Source organism: Triturus cristatus, chromosome 3_1, assembly GCF_964204655.1.
Source record: "Triturus cristatus chromosome 3_1, aTriCri1.1, whole genome shotgun sequence".
NCBI classification, from domain to species: domain Eukaryota; kingdom Metazoa; phylum Chordata; class Amphibia; order Caudata; family Salamandridae; genus Triturus; species Triturus cristatus.
Genome location: NC_140583.1, coordinates 666,947,654 through 666,968,456, shown reverse-complemented (window position 1 = coordinate 666,968,456; position 20,803 = coordinate 666,947,654). Strand labels below are relative to the sequence as shown.

General features: G+C 48.1%; 1 protein-coding gene across 2 annotated transcripts in view; it reads right to left on the bottom strand.

Moving 5' to 3' along the window:
* Positions 1-20,483, bottom strand: part of CFAP161 (cilia and flagella associated protein 161) — a 197,201-nt gene extending 176,718 nt beyond the window's left edge. The window contains exons 1-2 of one of the 2 annotated variants that reach the window (XM_085646375.1): positions 20,358-20,483; positions 17,924-18,081 (exon numbers count right to left, since the gene is read on the bottom strand). The gene's annotated coding sequence lies outside the window, so the exon portion shown is untranslated. The remainder of the gene's footprint in view (positions 1-17,923; positions 18,082-20,357) is intronic. The other variant, XM_085646376.1, reaches the window with a different exon arrangement.
* Positions 20,484-20,803: the final 320 nt, after the last annotated feature.

Sequence of the window (20,803 nt, the reverse complement as noted above, 5' to 3'; positions counted from 1 at the left end):
TGCATAATGGTCAGATTTAAACCAAAAAAAGTTATTAGCTCAAATGGATCAAAACTTACTACAAGAGTGGCAAATTATGTTCAGGCGTAGTGGAAGGCCCTTCAATGGTCACCTTTCCGTTGTTTATTTATGTATTCAGTTCTTAAGCTGGTACTGATGAGGGGAAATCTTTGCTCAGACAGTATTTCCAATTTACCATGTATTAAAATAGCAAAATAAAAAGTAATACTAAAAAATATGTGCCGCATTATGCTGCATAATTTGCTTTTACTTGCTGTATAATTTAGTCAACCCTTTTGCATAATTCGGGTGGCCCTGCGTATAATGCCAACCTGTATGAATGACATGTAACTCCTACATCTTGCAGCCCTCATTGTCTTAAGTAACATTTCCTCTACATTGACTTGCACACTTATGAGTCATTGTCTCTGAATAAAATGTGTGTGATGTGAAGCGCTCTTGATGAGTACCACTATAAAAAACAAATACACATGGGAGAGGATATGTGGAGAAAAGAGGGACACTGTTGAATGGAGGTACTGAGGGAATCCTTGGAGAATTTGGTCTTGGAGGTGGGGGGGGCGGGACCAACAAAATTGTCACACCGGGTGGAACCAGCAGTAAAGCTGGTTCCGCCAGGGGCACAACTATTTGCTAAAACCACATTTCCGCACATTATCATTTGTGCGCTATATAGTTTTATCAGTAAAACTGCATGTTGCCATTTTGATTCCATGCAATGGAAAATGTTCTGTATGTAAAAGACAGTGCCTCCTTCTGACCTACAATAATGCCTCAAAAGCGTATGCAGTTTCTAGTCTGTAGCACACTTCTGTGCATCAATGATAATCTGCAGTTTACAGCTCACAGAAATGAAATGACCCAATCAGTATACTATTTGCCATATACAGGTCAAATAAGGAGGGCTGAAATAGGCTAGCCAGGGCATTATGTTGTGGCATTATGTAGTAATGTCAACTCTTTTCTAACCGCTCTGGCCCATAATAATGCCATAACACTCAGCAGTCTGCAGCCAATTATGGCTCATGCAGGCTGGTTAAGAACTCCCTTTCCTGCTTCATGCTCCTACCCTCACAAACGGCCTGTCTGCTATTCATCACTCAGTTCTCTACAAGACCTAAACCAGTCATTACCAGGTGAACAGACATGGAATACGTGAAGCGATCTGACACATAAAGCTGTCCACTCAGAGGAAAGTACTCTGGTCCAGCACTGCAAGTCTACAGCTACATTCTATGCGTGCTGCTTTCCATCTCAAAATGGTACTCAGATATGAGATGCTGGTAACGAAGTCAATCCGAGTAGATCTTCCAGACCACTTCTTTTACCAAACATGCCTGCTCAGAACCATGAACTGAAAACAAAATATCAGACTGGACAACCCAGTGCAGTAACCATATAAATAAATTATGATCATATGAAATACCACAAAAAGACCTGCAGAGTTGCAGAAATCTGCGCACATACCAAAAAACCATGAAGTGCATGATTGGCTCAACATATTATAAACTCGTACTTATGTTGGTTGCCTATTTACTTATATACTATTGTGCGAATTCCTCTGATGTTCCTCTGATGTTTCTGTAAAACGTACCTTTTGTCCTGAATTTTAACCTTCTGTCCTGAATTTTTGTCCTGAATTTTGACTCTTTGTCCTGAATTTTTACACTCACCATCCTGAATTTGCACCGATGCCAGTTGGTCACCCTATTTGGTTGTTGTTTATTCCACTCCCTTCGGAGTGGGACTCATCACTCGGTAATGAGTATGTTGCTTTACTCACTGCTCTTATTGTCTTTTCTTTCCTTGTAGCACCATCGGGAGTGGGAGATGCCTGGCTCCCTGTGTTTTAAAACATATTTCTTTCCTTGTAGCATGCAAAAGTGTAGGGAGTTGCCTGGCTCCCCTCTGCTTTTAATTGGTACTTGATTTTACCTTTATTAAGCTTTAGTTGTCTTTGTTAATTTAGCTCGCTCTTCTTTACTAGTAGCGCCATGCAGGGGACGAAGCTCTCTTGATGCGCGCTGGGTTGCTAGGCCCCGGTTGGTGTTTGCTCTGCCCACCCCATCCTCACCAGATTGGCTGCAGAGACGGCCTACTTAACTATGGCCGACGCACGGATGAGCCGGACCTGACCTCCGGTAGGAGATCACCTTCGTGTGTTGTTTATTCCACTTCCTTCAGAGAGGGACCTACCACTCAGTCAGGAGTGTTCTGCTTTACTCACCACTCTTATTGTCTTCTATTTCCTTGTAACACCTTCGAGTTTGGGAGATGCCCGGCTCCCTGTTTTTTAAAACACATTTCTTTCCTTGTAGCACAGCAGAAGTGCAGGGAGTTGCCTGGCTCCCCTCTGCTTTTAATTAGTACTTCGTTTTACCTTGATCAGGCTTCAGTTGCCTTTGTTATTTTAGGTCTCCTTTCTTCACTAGTAGCGCTGTGCAGGGGAGGAAGCTCTCCTTACGTGTGCGGAGCTCCGAAGCCCAGTTAGTGTTTGCTTTGTCCGCCCCCTCCCCTCCGGATTAGCTGGAAAGCTCCCACACCTCTCCCGAGGAGGCCTACTTTACTATGGCTGACATGCAGATGCGCAGAGGGCAAGCTCAGCAGGCGTGCCGCTGGCGTGCCAAAGGCAACCCCGTCTGCACCTGTCCGTGGCCGTCCAGGGCCTGGGGCCAGAATCCCTACCCATTTGAACCACCAATGAATACACCAATCCACTCTCAAACTCGGAAATTTAGCTCCAGCACCACTGAGGGACTGTGTGAATTCTATGCAGGTAGGCGGCTCCCACACCAAATACTACTCCTGTGACTTTACCCTAGAGCTAAACATAAATGGCCATGTGAAACGATGTCTGACCTCCCTCCCAGTGTGTGGAGACATTGCAATTATTACTAACCTCACCTTCAAGTGTACCTTTCATGAGGTTCATTTCGCTAACTCTCTCAGGTGGACTTCTCATTTATCTCCACCGCCTAGGTCGGCCACTAAATTTATCTCGGCCATTGCTGATACGATCACCCAATTGGCTCTAGGCCACAATAAGCTTCTAGTCTTATGTGATCTCAACCTTCATTTTGAAGATAGCTTGTGCCCAGGAGCAACCTCTTTAATAAGAGACTTAGAAACTGTGCATGTGCTCCAACTAGTGTCCGATTCCACACATGCCAAAGGGCACACGTTGGATCCCATTTTTTCAACTTTCCATCTCTCTTAGTGGAAACCCCTATTACCTTTCCCTGGTCAGATCACTATTTGATCACCTTTTCCTTTCCTCTATCTAAACCTTCCCTCTGCGCACACAAGAACCAATCTGTGCTTTCTAGAAAATGGGCCAAAGTCAACTCAGAAACCCTTACAACTGCCCAGCCACTTCTAATCCTAATATAGGCGAGGACTTAGAGATAGATCTAGCGGCCAACAATCTAGACACATGGCTAACCTCAACCTTAGATGGTATAGCACCTCTAGTCACCAAACGTAATCCTAGAACCTTCCCCTCTTATCCTTGGTACAATGAACAATTAGCAGCGGCAAGAAACCCTGCAATCACTTTGAACATGACTGGAGAAAAGACTATAGTCCGACCAGCCCCTCTCACCATAAACTAGCGTTAAGACAATACCACAAGCTCATCAGAAGCTCTCGTAGAGAGTTCTATGCTCAGAAATCTCACTCCGTGGTTAAACCGTCTAAAGAACTCTTCTCCATGCTTAAGTCATTATCCTCTCTCAAACGCGTGTCCACTACTGCCACTCCTTCCACAGAAAATTGCAACAACATAGCCACCTGCTTTTCCTCAAAAGTGGCCAAGATCTATGACACCTTTCCCATCGAAGCCCAGAAGTCAAAGTTTCCACCCGACATGGCCAACCCCGGTGGGCTTATCACTCTCACTTCCACCTCCCTCGATGAAATACGTACTCTTCCAGCAAATCGAGTCAGGCTCCCCTCTGGGCCCAGCCCCGCCCAAAATTCTTTGTTTAGATTCAGCAGCTATGCTTCCTCATCTTAAAAAATTGATCAACAGGTCCCTCCATATAGGTCTAGTTCCCAAGAAATGTAAGCACGCGATGATACTCCCCATACACAAACAAGCATTGGCATAGCCAATAGGTCTCGCTTTTGGGACCCTATAAGTATTTACTTTTGCAGCACAATATCCTTGGTGCAACAACATCACCTGTTGCATGGCTAAACCTTGTACCTTATAAGTATTTAGCCATGCAACAGTTGATGTTTTTGCACCAAGGATATTGTGCTGAAGTTATCCAGCACAATATCCTTGGTGCAACAACATCAAGTGTTGCATGGCTAAACACTTATAAGGTCCCAAAGGCGAGACCTATTGGCTATGCCAATGCTTGTTAAAAATGTTATCTTCTAAACAGGTTTTGCTTATTTTCCACCTACTATCCACTCCTTTGTCTGCAAAACTATTTAAATATTTTACTATCTTCACCCCGCTCGAAGTGTGACAATAGTCGTGAGAAAAAAAGTGTAGCTTACGCTGTAAATTGTGGGATACATTTATTCCATAAATGTGGACATTAGCAAACTGATACATCCTTGTCCACGTAAATCAAGTACCAGAAGAAGAGCGTACGCAGAGTAAAGTACACAATACAAGGTAAACGCAGAGCACGTGCTACACATACAACACAGAGGACACAGAATGGGTGAAGGAATGAGTGGGCGTGGAGTTTGTTAGTAGGATGAGGGGAAAAGGGATGAGTGAATCTCAGTGGGAGAGAAATGGGGAAGAAAGAGGGCAAGAAGCAGGTGTGATCGATGGCTGGCGGAACAAGGAATGAAGAGTAAAGGGGGTGAAGGTGAGTGAAGGAAGGAATGGGCGTGGCTACGAACGATGTAGTGAGGTGGTAAAGGAGGAGACGAGGAATGAGGGAGGCGAAGTATCACGGTGAGGATGGGGCGGGTAGTAAAAGGAGGGCATGAATGCACAAGGAAAGGAGCGTATGAGGGGCGTGTAAGTGAGATGGGGACCCACTGAGGGCTGTGGAGGCAAGATAGGACTTAAAGAATTTTGGTGTCGGAGACAAATGAGTATGGGAGCGCAGCGAAAGGGGGTGTGGGAGGGAAGATATGGAAGAGGGTTAGAATACATTTTCAGGGTGAGGGATAAGCGGGTAATGCGGAGCGGTTTCGGGGAAGTTAAGGGTTGTGAAGTGGGCGAGGAAAGAATCTATGGCTGTGGGGGTGAGAGAGACCTTAGGGATTGTAGGGAAGCCGAGATGGGTCAAGAGAGGAAAGGCAGGCCCGAGGAAGGAATTTGTAGGCAGAAGTAAAGACTGAGTTACCATGAGTGGGCAGGAGGAGTGAGGGTGAGGGGAAGGCATATGGGGGCATTAATTGAAGATGTAAAGGGAAATCAAACCAAGAAAAGAGGTGTAAGTGAGGGAATACGGATGTGAAACTGCTGGAGAAGGTTTGCAAGAAAGGAGGAGAGAGAATGCAGGCAAAGGAGGGAGTGCGACAGGAGAAAACCGGACAGGTGTAGGCTGTAAAAAAGGGGGAGCATGATGGGGCGTAAAGGGTGTTGGTGTAAAGAGCAGGGCACACAGGCGAAGAAGGCTAGAGAGTTTGAGTTTGAGTTTAAATCATTTCTAAAGCGCGCGTACACTTGGCAGTTTCATGGCGCTGTAGATCACTGAGCCTCAGAGTAGGGGGGGGACCAGGGGACAAAGGGGGAAGTTATTTTGGGAAAGCCTGTAAAAAGAGAAAGGTTTTTAGTGCCTTTCGGAAAAGGGAGTATTGTGTGAAGGATCTGAGGTGGGGCGGAAGGGAATTCCAAAAAGTGGGGGCAGGAGTGGAGAATTTTGAGCCTCCCCATTTTTTGCGCCGAAAGCGAGGAACAATCAGCAGATGTTGAGAAGATGAGCGGAGATCCCTGACGGGGACATAGGTTTTAATCTCAGACGAGATAAAGGCAGGGGCGGAGCCTGACTGGGCCTGAAAAGTGATACAGCCCATTTTAAACAGGGAGCGCTCACGGATAGGAAACCAGTGCAAGGATTTTAGCAGCGGGGTGACGTGATGGGATTTGGCCAAGTTGTAGACTAGCCGAGCTGCCTGGTTCTGAACTAGTTGTAGTCGTCGAACATTATATGCTGGCATGCCGCAGAATAGGGCGTTGCCGTAGTCTAATCGAGAGACGACCATAGCTAGTATGATAAGTTTTAGAGCAGTGAAGGAAAAAAAACGAGAAACCTTACGGATAGTGCGGAGTGAGAGAAAGGAAGAGGACACGACTGTGCTCACCTGGGAGTGCAGAGTGAGTTGGTCATTGAGTTTAATACCGAGCGTTTTGACAGAGGAAGAGGGGGACGGGGGGGCCAAAGGAGGGGGGCCAAAAGAGGGGGGTCCAGGGACTGGTGCAACCACCAGTCAAAACCAGTTCGGTTTAATCTGGGTTTAGTTTCAGGTGGTTGTAATTCATCCAGTCCCTGATAAAAATCATAATGGATTGGAAGTTGGACAGGGAGTCAGGGGATTGAGATAGGGAAAATATCAGCTGGAGGTCGTCAGCATAATTATATACGGAGACCTCCATTTGCTGAAGAGCAAAGATGAGGGGGCCTATGTACAGATTAAACAGTAGTGGGGAAAGAGAGGAGCCCTGAGGGACCCCACATGAAACCTTACGTGGTACAGCCGAGAAGTCGCCCAGGCGCACTGATTGGGTATGACCCCTTAGGAAGGAGGACACCCAGACAAGGGCCGAACCGCCGATCCCAGCCGCCCCGACACGGGAAAGTAAGATGGAATGGTCCACCATGTCGAAGGCGGCGGAGAGATCGAGGAGGACCAAGGCCTGGGGAAGATTGGTGTCCATACCATCTCTGAGGTTGTCGAGGACGGATAACACCACAGACTCGGTGGAATGAGCGGGGCGAAATCCGGCCTGACGGGGGGCTAGTACTTGGTTTTCTTCCACGTAGGCGGTGAGCGTTCTGGTCACATGTCGTTCTAATACTTTTCCTAAGAAGGGTAAAAGGGAGATGGGGCGATAGTTGACAGGATCAGAGGGGTCGGCGCCGGGTTTTTTTAGGATGGGAAGAATTATAGCAGTTTTTAGAGTGGGGGTAACAATGCCTTGAGACAGGGAACTGTTAAGAAAAATGAGCGGGGGTAGCACACAAGTCGTGAAGATGTGCCTAAGGATGTAGGCGGGGCACGTATCTAGAGGGGAGCCTGATTTGACCAAGGGGAGAAGAGAAAGAAAGGATTCTTCCGTGAGAAGGGGGAATGAGTCAAGACGAGCGTCTACTGGAGGGCAGGGGGGATTGAGAAAAGAGGGAGAAGGGGAAGGGATGTTGGCTTTGATTTTTGCGATCTTGTCCAAGAAATAAGTATTCAGGGAGTCACGTAGAGACTGAGACGGAGGAGGCTTGAGGGTAGTTCTGTCAGAGTAAGCGAGATTGTGGACTATAGAGAAGATTTCTCTGGCCTGGTTCTCTGCGGCTAAGATTTTCGAGGAAAAATAGGCCGTTTTGGTGGTGAGAATGGTTTTTTTGTATTCCAACAAGAGAGAGGAGTAGTGGGCTTTAAGGTTGGGGCAGTAATGTCGTCTCCAGGCTCGTTCGGCACGGCGGACTGTAAGTTTTAGGGCCTTCAGTTCCTCGCTGAACCAGCGGCTGGAATCGTTGGCCCGTCTGGAGGAGACTCGTCTGAGGGGGGCGACCAAGTCCCATCCTGACAAAAGCCAGGAGTTGATAGATTCTGCTTGTGCTGAAGTGGGCAGGCCAAGTAGATCAGGGCTAGATGGAGAGAGAGTAGAGGCTAGTAGGGCCGCATCCACCCGACCCCAGGAGCATGCCCAGATGTTTTTGGGAGGCAAGGGCTTGGAGGCTAGGTCGAGTTGTAAAAGAAAAGAGATCAGGGAGTGGTCCGACCAAGAGCAGGGGGTGATGGAAAGGGACTCAATGGGAGAATTGAGAGACCAGATCTGGTCAAGGATGTGACCCTGAATGTGGGTAGGGGTATGAACATGGGAGTTGAAATTGAGAGCGCGAAGAGTATCTGAGAATTCTTTGGAAATGGGGCATTCAGCTGGGTCAGAGGGCCAAAAGTTGAAATCACCTAGTACTATAATAGAAGAGTTGTTTACTGCTAGGGTGGCTACTAACTCTTGAAACCCAGGGAGGAAGGCCTGAGAGGGTTGGGGGGGACGATACATAAGTAGGCAGGTAAGAGGAGTTTTGAGGGAGAGGGAACGGATAACTAAGAAATCAGAGGTGTCAAAGGGAGGGAAAGTCAGGGGCTGAAAGGGGAGTTCTTTACGGGCAATCAAGGCGACACCCCCGCCTGCTTTGCCAGAGGGTCGATCGGCGCGAAGCGCGTAATAAGTGGCAGGAAGAGCTGCTAATAAGGAAGGAGTGGAGGTATCGCGAAACCAGGTCTCTGTAAGGAATAGGAGATCAGGTTTGTGCTGGTCAAGTAGAACGAAGAGTTCATGATTGAGCTTGACCGCAGAACGTGTGTTAAGGTAATATATGGAGAGGGGAGTGGGTTTAAGTGCAGGAAGGGACTCGGAGCGGGAGGCAGGGGGGGAGAGGGAGGGTAGAGGGAGGGAGGGAGAGAAGGTACAGGGCCCACGGTGGACCGTCCCAGACTGTCTATGTTGTTGAACGCGGAATCGTCGAGCGGCCATGGTGCCTGAAGTCCATGTAGTTGTGCCGACGTGTATTGTCTCTGTAGGGCAAGGTGGAGTGGCCCTGGGCCCGGCCGGTCGCGGACAGGCGCAGAAGGGCTTGCCTTAAGCGCGCCTTCGGCGTGCAGTCGGTGCGCCCGCTGCGCTCGTCCGCTGCGCGTCCGCCAGTGGCACATAATTTATGGTAGAAGAGGCAGCGGCGGGGGGCGTGGCCTCTGTCAAGGGGCGTGGCCTCAGCGCTCGCCGGAATGGCGTCCAGAGGTGGATTTGATCGGTTTCAGCCGCAACAGCGTTAGGTCGGCTGCGCCGGAACACAAATCAAGTAGTGAATGATTAAAAGAATGCAGGACACAAGTAAAATAAACAATTTTTGAAAAGTACAAGACACACTCCCGGCTTCCGCCTCAGGAGGTTCGAGTGATCAGGGGAGCGCTAGTGTTCAGCATCCTTCATACGTGGCGGCGGGGGGCGAGGCCTCTGTCAAGGGGCGTGGCCTCGGCGCTCGCCGGAATGGCGTCCAGAGGTGGATTTGATCGGTTTCAGCCGCAACAGCATTAGGTCGGCTGCGCGGGAACACAAATCAAATAGTGAATGATTAAAAGAATGCAGGACACAAGTAAAATAAACAATTTTTAAAAAGTACAAGACACACTCCCGGCTTCCGCCTCAGGAGGTTCGAGTGATCAGGGGAGCGCTAGTATTCAGCGTCCTTTATACGTGGCGGCGGGGGGCGTGGCCTCTGTCAAGGGGCGTGGCCTCGGCGCTCGCTGGAATGGCGTCCAGAGGTGGATTTGATCGGTTTCAGCCGCAACAGCGTTAGGTCGGCTGCGCGGGAACACAAATCAAATAGTGAATGATTAAAAGAATGCAGGACACAAGTAAAATAAACAATTTTTAAAAAGTGCAAGACACACTCCCGGCTTCCGCCTCAGGAGGTTCGAGTGATCGAGAAAGAAATAAAGTGGGATAAACACAGAGGAGGTGGTAACAGAATGGGTGGTGGAGGGAGAGCCACAGAGAGCTAAAGAAGAGAGGGGGTATAGAGGAGGGTACAGAGATATAGAAAAAAGCTGAGAAGCTGAGTGAGGAGGCAAAAGAGTGCGGGTGGGGAGTGGGTTTAAGTGCAGGAAGGGACTCGGAGCGGGAGGCAGGGGGGGGAGAGGGAGGGTAGAGGGAGGGAGGGAGAGAAGGTACAGGGCCCACGGTGGACAGTCCCAGACTGTCTATGTTGTTGAACGCGGAATCGTCGAGCGGCCATGGTGCCTGAAGTCCATGTAGTTGTGCCGACGTGTATTGTCTCTGTAGGGCAAGGTGGAGTGGCCCTGGGCCCGGCCGGTCGCGGACAGGCGCAGACGGGCTTGCCTTAAGCGTGCCTTCGGCGCGCAGTCGGTGCGCCCGCTGCGCTCGTCCGCTGCGCGTCCGCCAGTGGCACATAATTTATGGTAGAAGAGGCAGCGGCGGGGGGCGTGGCCTCTGTCAAGGGGCGTGGCCTCGGCGCTCGCCGGAATGGCGTCCAGAGGTGGATTTGATCGGTTTCAGCCGCAACAGCGTTAGGTCGGCTGCGCGGGAACACAAATCAAGTAGTGAATGATTAAAAGAATGCAGGACACAAGTAAAATAAACAATTTTTGAAAAGTACAAGACACACTCCCGGCTTCCGCCTCAGGAGGTTCGAGTGATCAGGGGAGCGCTAGTGTTCAGCGTCCTTCATACGTGGCGGCGGGGGGCGAGGCCTCTGTCAAGGGGCGTGGCCTCGGCGCTCGCCGGAATGGCGTCCAGAGGTGGATTTGATCGGTTTCAGCCGCAACAGCGTTAGGTCGGCTGCGCGGGAACACAAATCAAATAGTGAATGATTAAAAGAATGCAGGACACAAGTAAAATAAACAATTTTTAAAAAGTACAAGACACACTCCCGGCTTCCGCCTCAGGAGGTTCGAGTGATCAGGGGAGCGCTAGTATTCAGCGTCCTTTATACGTGGCGGCGGGGGGCGTGGCCTCTGTCAAGGGGCGTGGCCTCGGCGCTCGCTGGAATGGCGTCCAGAGGTGGATTTGATCGGTTTCAGCCGCAACAGTGTTAGGTCGGCTGCGCGGGAACACAAATCAAATAGTGAATGATTAAAAGAATGCAGGACACAAGTAAAATAAACAATTTTTAAAAAGTGCAAGACACACTCCCGGCTTCCGCCTCAGGAGGTTCGAGTGATCGAGAAAGAAATAAAGTGGGATAAACACAGAGGAGGTGGTAACAGAATGGGTGGTGGAGGGAGAGCCACAGAGAGCTAAAGAAGAGAGGGGGTATAGAGGAGGGTACAGAGATATAGAAAAAAGCTGAGAAGCTGAGTGAGGAGGCAAAAGAGTGCGGGTGGGGAGACTCAAGGATAGACGCAAATAAAGGCAAAGATTGAGGAGGGAATGGTACAAAATAAGGAGGAGTGAGAGGGGAAGGTACAACGGGAGATGAAGGAAGTGGGGACGGTAAGGGGTCGGGAGGAGTGAGTTAAGAGACAATGGAGACATTATTGAAAGAGGGGAGGAATGGTAAAAATCGAGGAGAGAAGACTAGTGAGAGGAGCAAAGAGACAGAGATAACAAGAGACAGAGATAACAAAAGACAGGTGCATGTAAAGAAATCAGGAGGGAGCTAAATTGGTGAAGGGGACAGATGGGAGGGAGAGAAAAGGGGAAGAATGAAAATAAAATGGGACAGAAATTATTCGGCGGAATCCACCCCTGAATGCGAGTGTCCAAAAGAGGAGGGGGCTGAAGAAATGGAGTGGAAGAGGGCACAACAGGTGTCAAAGAGGCTAGGGGTAAAGAGGGCCACAAGGGTCTGGTGGAGGAGACCAGGGGAGAGACTACGGGTAAAACTATGAAAATGAACACCTGGTTATAGCGTGAAGGGGCGTGAAGGTGAGGGTGTGTTGAGGTGGGCAGAGTTAGCGAATAGATGGTTCTACCACAGGGAATGTGATGGAGGCAAGGGGGGCGGGCACATGAGAGAGCAGATGGAGGGCAGGAGGTCCTAAAGACGTTTGTGAGGGAGAGCGGTTTGAGGCAAGAGATAAAGTTGGGTACTGACACGATCTGGTCAGGAGGGTTGCTAGGGGGAGCCACAAAGGGGAGAGTACACAAGAGGCGGGATGGAGGTTAAAGTAGACGGCTTAGGAGGGGGAGATACGGGGAGGTCTGGGTTGGTGCAAAAGGAGGGATCCAGGAAAAGGCTCCTGAAGAAAACCAGTGGACGAGGTAAATGGAAAAGGAGCGGCTAGTGAGGGCGAGCAGTGGGAGGAAAGAGTACGACATGGGAGAGGATGGTGAGAGCGGGGGGTTGCATAGGAGGAGGCTAGCGAAGCGCAGGGGGGAGTGAGCGCTGGGGAAAGGAGGAGGCTGGTAGAGAGGACACTGCAGGGGGGGGCAAAGGCTTGTGATAGAGCACGGGGAAGGAGAGGAGGCCTTTCACGCAGCTTGAGCAAGAGGACGGGGGTAGAAGGGCATGGGAGGAGGCAGGTGAGGGAGAGCTCATGAGGGCAGAGGAAGACGCACGCGGAGGCTGGCGAGAGAAGAAAGGGGCAAACAAGGAGGCTTTGGAGAGAGAGCGGAGATCAACGCACAAGAGGGGGCTGGCGAGGTGAGTGGGTGGTGTGGAAGAGCAATGTGGGAGGGTGAAAACGAGGTGGCACTGAGGGACAGCAAGAAGATTAAGGTACAGGAGTGAGCTTGCGACGGAGGGCAGAGAGGAGAGCACGTGAGGTGGCTGGTGGGAAAGAGCAGCAGAGGAGGGGCAGAGAGGAGGCTCTGAGGGAGAGCAACGGCTAAATGGAGATCAACGCACAAGAGGGGGCCGGCAAGGTAGGACATGTGAGTGGGTGGTGTGGAAGAGCAACGTGGGAGGGTGCAAACGAGGTGGCACTGAGGCACAGCAAGAAGATTAAGGTACAGGAGTGAGCTTGCGACGGAGGGCAGAGAGGAGAGCACGTGAGGTGGCTGGTGTGAAAGAGCAGCAGGGGAGGGGGTGGAGAGGAGGCTCTGAGGGAGAGCGATGGCTAAAGGCCAAGAGGAAAGCCAGACGCGCGCAAAAAGGAAATAAAAAAAAAGCATGCGAGTGGTGCGCGTGAAAGGGATCGCACACTGTAAGGGTGCTGCGAGCGCTTAATGAGGCATGATGGAAAGCCAGATGGCGCCTGTGCGCGTCACCGTGCGCGTAACCGCAAGCTTTAGGCCACAAGCAAAAGCGTGTGGTCGGATTTCTAAAGCCCACTTACTAAATGTCTCGCCAGACCAGCGCATGAGCTGGCTCGGGCGAGACCTAAAAACTCGCTCTAGATCAGTCTATCCTGGAAAACCTCAGACCCATATCTCTTCTGACATTCTGTGCAAAAATCCACGAAAAACACGTGAATAATCTGCCAACTTGCTTCATTGAATCCAATGACCTGCTCCATTCATCCCAATCGGCTTTCAGGGCTAATCACCTTACTGTGTCCGTTCAATTCCTTGCAGGGTAAACTATGAGACAGAGCGCTGACAAAGGTCTGACCTCCGCCCTGATACTGCTAGACCTGACAGCGGCTTTCGACACTGTCTCCCATGGCTTCTTAGTACAGGCTAGGGGAGTACAGAGTAGGTGTCATGGCGCTCAAATGGTAAACTTCCTTTCTTCAGCATCAAACCTTCCAGGTTACCCAAAAGCCTTGTGTATCGCAGGGCTCTATTCTTAGCCGCACCCTGTTTGCTTTATACATCCGCCCCTTAGCAGAGATTATTGACAGACAGAAGGTGCAATTAGTGTCGTATGCTGACGACACTCAACTAATTGTCATGCTCTCGCAGTCCGAAGGTGCTTCAGCGAATCAACTTAAATCCTGCCTGTCAAAGGTTGCCACCTGGATGGCCTATAGCTGTCTGAAACTAATTAAAACAATAAAACAAGATCAAAATCTTGATAGTGGGTAGAGCCCCCTCGATCTGGACTTCGGCCTGGTGGCTGAACACCCTTGGCCAGCTACCGGAATGTAAACTCAAAGTGAAAAACCTAGGGATGTGGTGTGGTTCCAAACTCACCTTTGAAAATCAGATCAGCAGTGTCACTGGGAAATGTTTTGGCATCCTCAAGACCCTACGGAAATTCCTGGATCTACTTCCGCTGGAGTCATGGAAAACCATTGTTCTGGCCCTGATAACTTCACAGCTTGATTATTGCAACGTCCTATATTTGGGTGCCATCAAGGGCAACCTGAATAAGCTTCAAAGAGTAAAAAATGCGGCGGCTGGCCTGGTGCTCAATCTTCCTAGAAGATCCACTGCTTCTGCGGCTTTGAACCAACTTTATTGGCTTCCAGTAGTAAAAAGAATCAACCTCAAAGCCATTGGCTTCTGCTGCAGAATTCTCTCCCAGCAAGGTCCCAAATATCTCCATTCCTTGACCCAACCGTATGCTCCTTCTCATGTTCTGGAATCTTCCATAGCTTAGCTAGCCTGGTTACCCGGGTGAATAGCCAGACTGGGGGCATGCTATTTTTCCTTTCTAGCTTCGAAAACCTGAAACTCTCTACCACCCTATCTGAGAGCAGAACCATCTGAGAAACTTTTGAGGAGCACAATGAAAACCTGGCTATTCTGCTCCCTCTAATCCTGTTTTCCTTTATGCCTCCATCCCCCATCACTTACTCATTAGCGTTCTTGCCTTCGTATGTCCTTGGTCTTAGGGCGGGGACACATTGTTTCGGTGGAAACCGGTGCGTTATCAATCACTTATTATCTCAGAGTACGAGGTCATGCAGCACAGTTTGTACTCAACTGTGGAGCCACTTGCAACATCATTTGTTCAACGGAGTATGATAAAATTGGCATCAAGCCATAACTATCTCCATTCAAGTTTGACTCATGTGGATGCAAAACACCCAGTAATGAACTCAGACAAGTTCGAAAAGAAGCTCACATATAATGTGACGTTATTTCAAACAGAGATGCATGTCTTATGAGGAGATATCCCAGCACCATGTTTGCTAAGCAATATCACGGCACAACTAATGGTATTTCTGGCCATGACATAACATGTGTCAGAGCATTACGGCATCTTGAGAGACTACCCAGTGCTTTTCAGAGGGCATGTAAAGCTGAAAGACACACAGGTCACTCTTCACATCAACGAAGCAATAAAACCCATAGTTCAGCATCACCGCCAAGTCCCAGTGCAGCTTCAAATACAGGTGGAGGAAGAACTAAAGAGCCTCCTAGCAGTGGAGAAAGAACTCAAGAGCCTCCTAGCCCAGGACATTATTGAACTGGCTGAAGAGCCAACTCCGTGGGTTTCCCCCGTTGTCGCCGTGCTGAACAAAAACACACAAAAAATATGCATGTGTAAACGTGCATTTACCAAATACTGCCATAGAAAGGGAAAGACACCCAGGTCCCCACTTGAAAGACATGATCAGGTGCCTAAATGGAGCTTGCATGTTCTCCAAATTAGACCTTTTCAAAGGATATCACCAGTTGGAACTTGACCCTCAGTCACACTGCATTGCCACATTCTCTACACACCTGGGATTGTTTTGTTACAAACTCTTAAACTTTGGTGTGTCATCTGCAGCTGAAATCTTTCAGAAAATGGTGAGAAGAGTAATATGACCCATAAAGAACTGTCTGAACTACAGTGATGACATTCTGGTATTCTGCCGCACAAAAGAAGAGCACAACACAGAGCTAAGAGAAGTGTGCAGTCACCCGGAAAAAACTGGACTGACACTAAATGAAGGCAAATTTGAGCTGGAGAAGGAGGGACTAATCTTTTTGTGCACATTTTTCCTGGAAAGGAATATAGCCAGTTCCGAGCAAAGTCAAAATACTGCACAAGACACAGGAGCCCGTGGACGTTGCAGAAGTGCAGTCATTCTTAGAGTTTGCAAGCTACTGCACTTATTACATAAAAGATTTTGCAACAGTGAGTACCCCACTTAGTGAACTCACCAAACAAGGGCAACAGTTCATCTGAACCCCAGAGTGTGAAAAATAATTTGCGGCCATCAAACATGCTGTCGCAGCAGTGGATCACCTTGCATTCTTCAACACCTCCCTCTGCACGGAACGCATGTTAGATGCTAGCCTGGTGGGTTTAGGTGCCATTCTAGCTCAACACAGTTCTGGTCGCAATTCACTGAGAGGCATTGTTGCATATGCAGGCAGAAGTCTCACAGACGTAGAAGGGGTGTACTCTCAGGAAGAGAAAGAGAGCCTAGCCGTAGTATAGGCATGTGAGCATTATCACATGTTCATATATGGGGAGCCATTCACAATTGTGACAGATCACCAAGCACTAATTACGATATACGGCAACCCAAATGCAAAAATACTGCCACATATCGAGAGGTGGGGGATACGTTTGATGGACTATGACTTCAAAATTGTTCAGAGACCTGTAAAAGACCACAACCCTGCAAATTACACGTCGAGAATCCGTTTGCCTAGCATAAAACAGACACAGTCCAGAGCGGAGAAATACATCAATTTTGTGTTGTGACACAATACTCCAAGGCAGATTACAATGGAAGACCTGATAAATAAAACAATGAAAGACGCCACATTGGAAGCAGTGAAACAGATTACGAAGCAACAGAGATGGAGACACGTGACCAGTAACAGCAAAGTCAGAGAAGGGGGCAATAGAGAAGAAGTGCTCACATTTAAACATGTACAAGAAGAACTACCTGAAACAGAGAGAGGGATACTACTTCGAGGCACTAGAATAGTCATACCACACTCTTCGCCACCTAGCCCATGAATGCCACAGAGGAGTGGTGGGTAAAAAACAATTGTTGAAGGAAAAAGTATGGTTCCCAGGCCTTGACCGTCTGGTAGAGGAGATGATTACTTCCTGTCATCTTTGTCAGAACACGGGGCGGCTATCTAAGCCAGAGCAACTACGCATGTTGGACCTCCCCGATGCCATATGGTTGACACTAGCTGTGGACTTCTATGGCTCATTAGTCACTGGTAGGTACCTACTGGTCAACATTGATGAGTAGTCTCATTTACCACTGGTGCACTATGTGTTGTCCACCTCAGCAGCAGCCACACTGCCCATCATGGATGAAATATTTGCAACCTGGACGCTCAAAACAGACAAATGACCTTTATTCTCAGGAGAAGAATTTTGCAGATTCATGACCTACCAAGGGACACATCATTGGAAAATAATGCCACTATGGCCCCAAGCCAATGGCATGGTAGAGCGTTTTATGGGCAACATAAAATAATAAGTCCAAAGAGCCAAACTGATGCAAATTTCAGGTGGCCAAGCTCTGTGTCAAGCACTGCGGGACTACCACAACACCCCACACAGTTCCACAGGGCGGTGTCTGTCTGAACTAATGCCAAGAAGGAAAAGCAGAACTCATCTGCCTCAGCTTGAGAACAAGGCACCACCAGAACATAGCGTCATAGTCACATGTAACCAGGAAGTCAAGGAGAAGATGAAAAAGCAGGCAGACACCCAATGTCATGCGACCACTTCCAGACTGAAGGCCGGAGACTTAGTCCTTGTGTGCTAGCATCAGACACGGAAATCAGATAGTCCATTCTCAAGCCAGCCACAAGCAATTACGAGTGTTAAACGAACAATGATCAGAGCAGAAGCAGGACCCTATTCCATCACCAAGAATAGCTCACTTTTGAAAGAATTTCTGATAGTGGAAGATGAGGAATGAGAGGAAGCGGCTCGGTCTCCGATGATGGACCACGTTATGATGAGGAAGCGGAAGATGAGCCAGGCAGCTGGCAACATCATGCCCGAGAAACCTCAAGCCCCTCGCGGGTGATTCAGAGGCCCAAAAGAGTAATTGAAGAAATGTGATGTGCACTAAAAGTGGCTACTGTTCTTGGTCGTTTTTTTCTCTCTCTCTTTTGTCCACTTTCCCTCTTCTTCTTCTAACTTGACAAAGGGGGAGAGGTCATAATTCCGGCATGAGGCAGGTCACTAGGATCCTGCACACCCTAGTCACTGTAGTGGACACTGGACACTGATTTTGGTCATTGGAAGTAAGGCAGTATATAGAGGGGCCACAGAGAGGGAACAATATATTACACAGAAGGGAGGTGGAAGGGCAGGACGCCTGAGCATGGGTCTGCAAGACATGTACCAACTGTGTCCACCGCAAGAATAAAGAGTTCTATTTTCCCTACCTGACTGTCTCAGCATGCTTTCTCCACTGTGGGGGATAAGGATGAGACACTTACCACTGTAGGTTCACGTTATTGACACACAGATCAACAGTGGCAATGACTCAGTGCAGGATCCACTCCTTCAGCCCAAAGCTGCTTGGTCTTTATCTTCTTGGTGTTATGATACTGCCCTCAGGATTCCTTCTACTCTGCTGTAGACAGACGGCTGCCGTCTGCAATGGAAATTGTTCTTATTAAAACTTAATTTGGGTGTGCAAGGGTTAAAAGAATTGCAGCATCTACTGGGTTACCTGACATGTCTGCTTGCCTAAATGCTATCAGTCTGAGGCAAGATATGGTAAAACGACAGATGTGGCATTAAAGAGATGTAAGTTTTACTTCCGGTGTCAGAAACAAGGGGAGTCTCTGGGCAACGTACTGCATCACGTGCTTGATGCCACAATAACTAATACAGGTAAGAGGAATCCTAAAATGCTGTGTGGCATCCCTTGAGCTGTAAATAGAAGCTCCTTCGATTTAACGGGTTGAGGAAGTGGAGTTTATCTCTCCAGTCGTCTAGAAAAGGTTGCAGGGTTTTATAAAATGTATGCTATATTCCAATTCGATGTCCAGTAATTAATAACTCTTATTAATCACAGCGAACCCCTCTGTTACAAGAAGGGTTTTTTCTTTCCATTTAGATGTTTTTTAGGTAAACAATGAGTTTTCCTTAAATAATCCTCATCCACCAGGGTTACCTCTTGGTGGCATGCTTCATCATCGGGTTCTTCCCGTCCCGCTACAGAACTGTGTCAATATCTTGAAAGATAAGGCTACTCCCTTCCTTAAAGGAGAGCACCCGCCCATGTCTCTGTCCGCACAGGTGGGCGCTCTCCTTTATGCAAGAGAGTAGCCTTGAGGCAAGTGTGACTACTGCATCTCTTCCCCCCGTATGGTCTCATGTTCCAATTAAGAGGCAACTAATATTTGATACTTATCTTTTGAGAGATTGATACCAATGGGTGCTGTATACTTTTATTACATTTGATAATTTTCCTCCTAACTATTGGGAGTTGCAAGAGTGGTACCGGGGAACTCACTAATCTTTGGTCTTGAAGAATAGCCTTGGAGTAGGACTGGAAATATGTCAACCAGTGGAACTAAGGAACATTATATCCCTAAAAGTTTACATTTTCCCCCATATTTGAACCATACCAGATAGAGGTAATCGTAAAGAATCTTTTCCTACTAGCCAGGTATTTTCAACTTCTTTTTCCCCCCACTCATACCTCAACACTTTATCTAGACATAGTAACAACCATAAGTGCTCCCACGTCCCCACAGGTCATAGCACACCCCGTTCCGCAGTGGGACGGGAAGAACCTGATGATAAAGCATGCCACCAAGTGGTAACCCTGGTTAGTAGGGTTATTTAAGAAAAACACATTGTTTTCCTAAAAAAAATCTAAGTGGAAAGAAAAAAAAACCTTCTTATAACAGAAACTCTCTGTGATTAATTAGCGTTTGACTTGGAGGACAAGCCCTTGTGTTTCTAAGTGTTCCTCTACCTATCCTCCTCGCCCTCCCTTTTTTGAAACAGTAATTAATAACTACAGCATATGTTACTGGGTTGAGAAGAGCATATAACATTAGAAAGAATCGCCCCAGGACAGAAACGCCTGTCAAATGTGTGGTCAAAAACGTGGCTAAAATATGGTCGAACATGGATTATCATGTGTAAAACAAGGTTCACAAAATTTAGCTTCAAACACAAGAACATGGGAGTATGTGAAGGGGTCGTTTTCTTAGGGAGGGAGAGGTACGAGAAGTAGCGAGGGTGGACTGAGGATGAGAAAGGGTTTCTGTTGGAAGTTTGGAGTGTGGAAGCTTGTTATTTTGAGAGTGGAAAGTTACGGAAATAAAAATAGAGCTTGTTTCCTGGTCCCCTTGATATCTGCCACAAAGTCATATCCGTGTGTTCTTTACTCCTATTACATTGATGTCGCCTATCAATATATATGTATGCCTCCGAATTCTGTATTTGATGCCAACTTCCCTGTATACACCTAATCTTGTGCAGGTGGTTTTAGGCGCTGGGAACCGGACTGGTACTCACTTTGGTAACCAGAACGTATTTGTCTTAATCAGATGTTTCCCTACAGAAAGAAAGGAACAACGGGGAGAAAAAAAAATAGGAAAACAGTGACAAATGGAGAAAGGGGGATGAAAAGGAAACGTCTCGAGTGAGATAAAGAAATAGGAAGTGGTTGGTGGGACAATGCATAAATCAAACCTAGACTGTGTGGTATATATACGGCTTTCTCTTCACTCTCGGTAAATTCTGCGTACATACTCTTCACGGACAAGGTCTCGCTCTGTCTACAAATGTCCCTCTCCTGGTGTTGGTACTAACCTCCATTACTCTTGCCTTCTTTCCAAACTCCATATATTTGCCCCCATTCCCTGTACATTTTCCCCGCACTCCTCTTTTATGCCCCTATCTTCTTACCTTTCGTCCAGTCTTGGATTCAGTGTTTGAGCGTGCTCGCAATCTTTTGTTGATAAGTTTCCACGGAAACGCTTGCGTCACTTCTGTGGGCGGGGCTTTGATTTCCACGGAGAATTGAATAACATCTTAGAGGTGGAGGCGGGGCTTCTGTAGCGCAGGAGAGGGAGTCAGTATCTCCGGTAAGAGATGGGATAAGAGAACGAAGTGAGAATGCTATATCGGCCTCGTTCCCCCTTAGTGGCTAAGATTTTCTACATATTGATGAGTAGTTTCACTTCGGTTTCAGAACAAGTGTTAACCAGACGAGTCAGACTGAGTTGAGCTACTTCTGACTGACAATTCTTGCAGCTGTCGGACTCCACAACCTGTCTCTTTTTACCTTTTCTACCGAGCAATATCGCCTGTGCGCGCCCTCTAACGGATCATGTGATGCATCACACAAACCG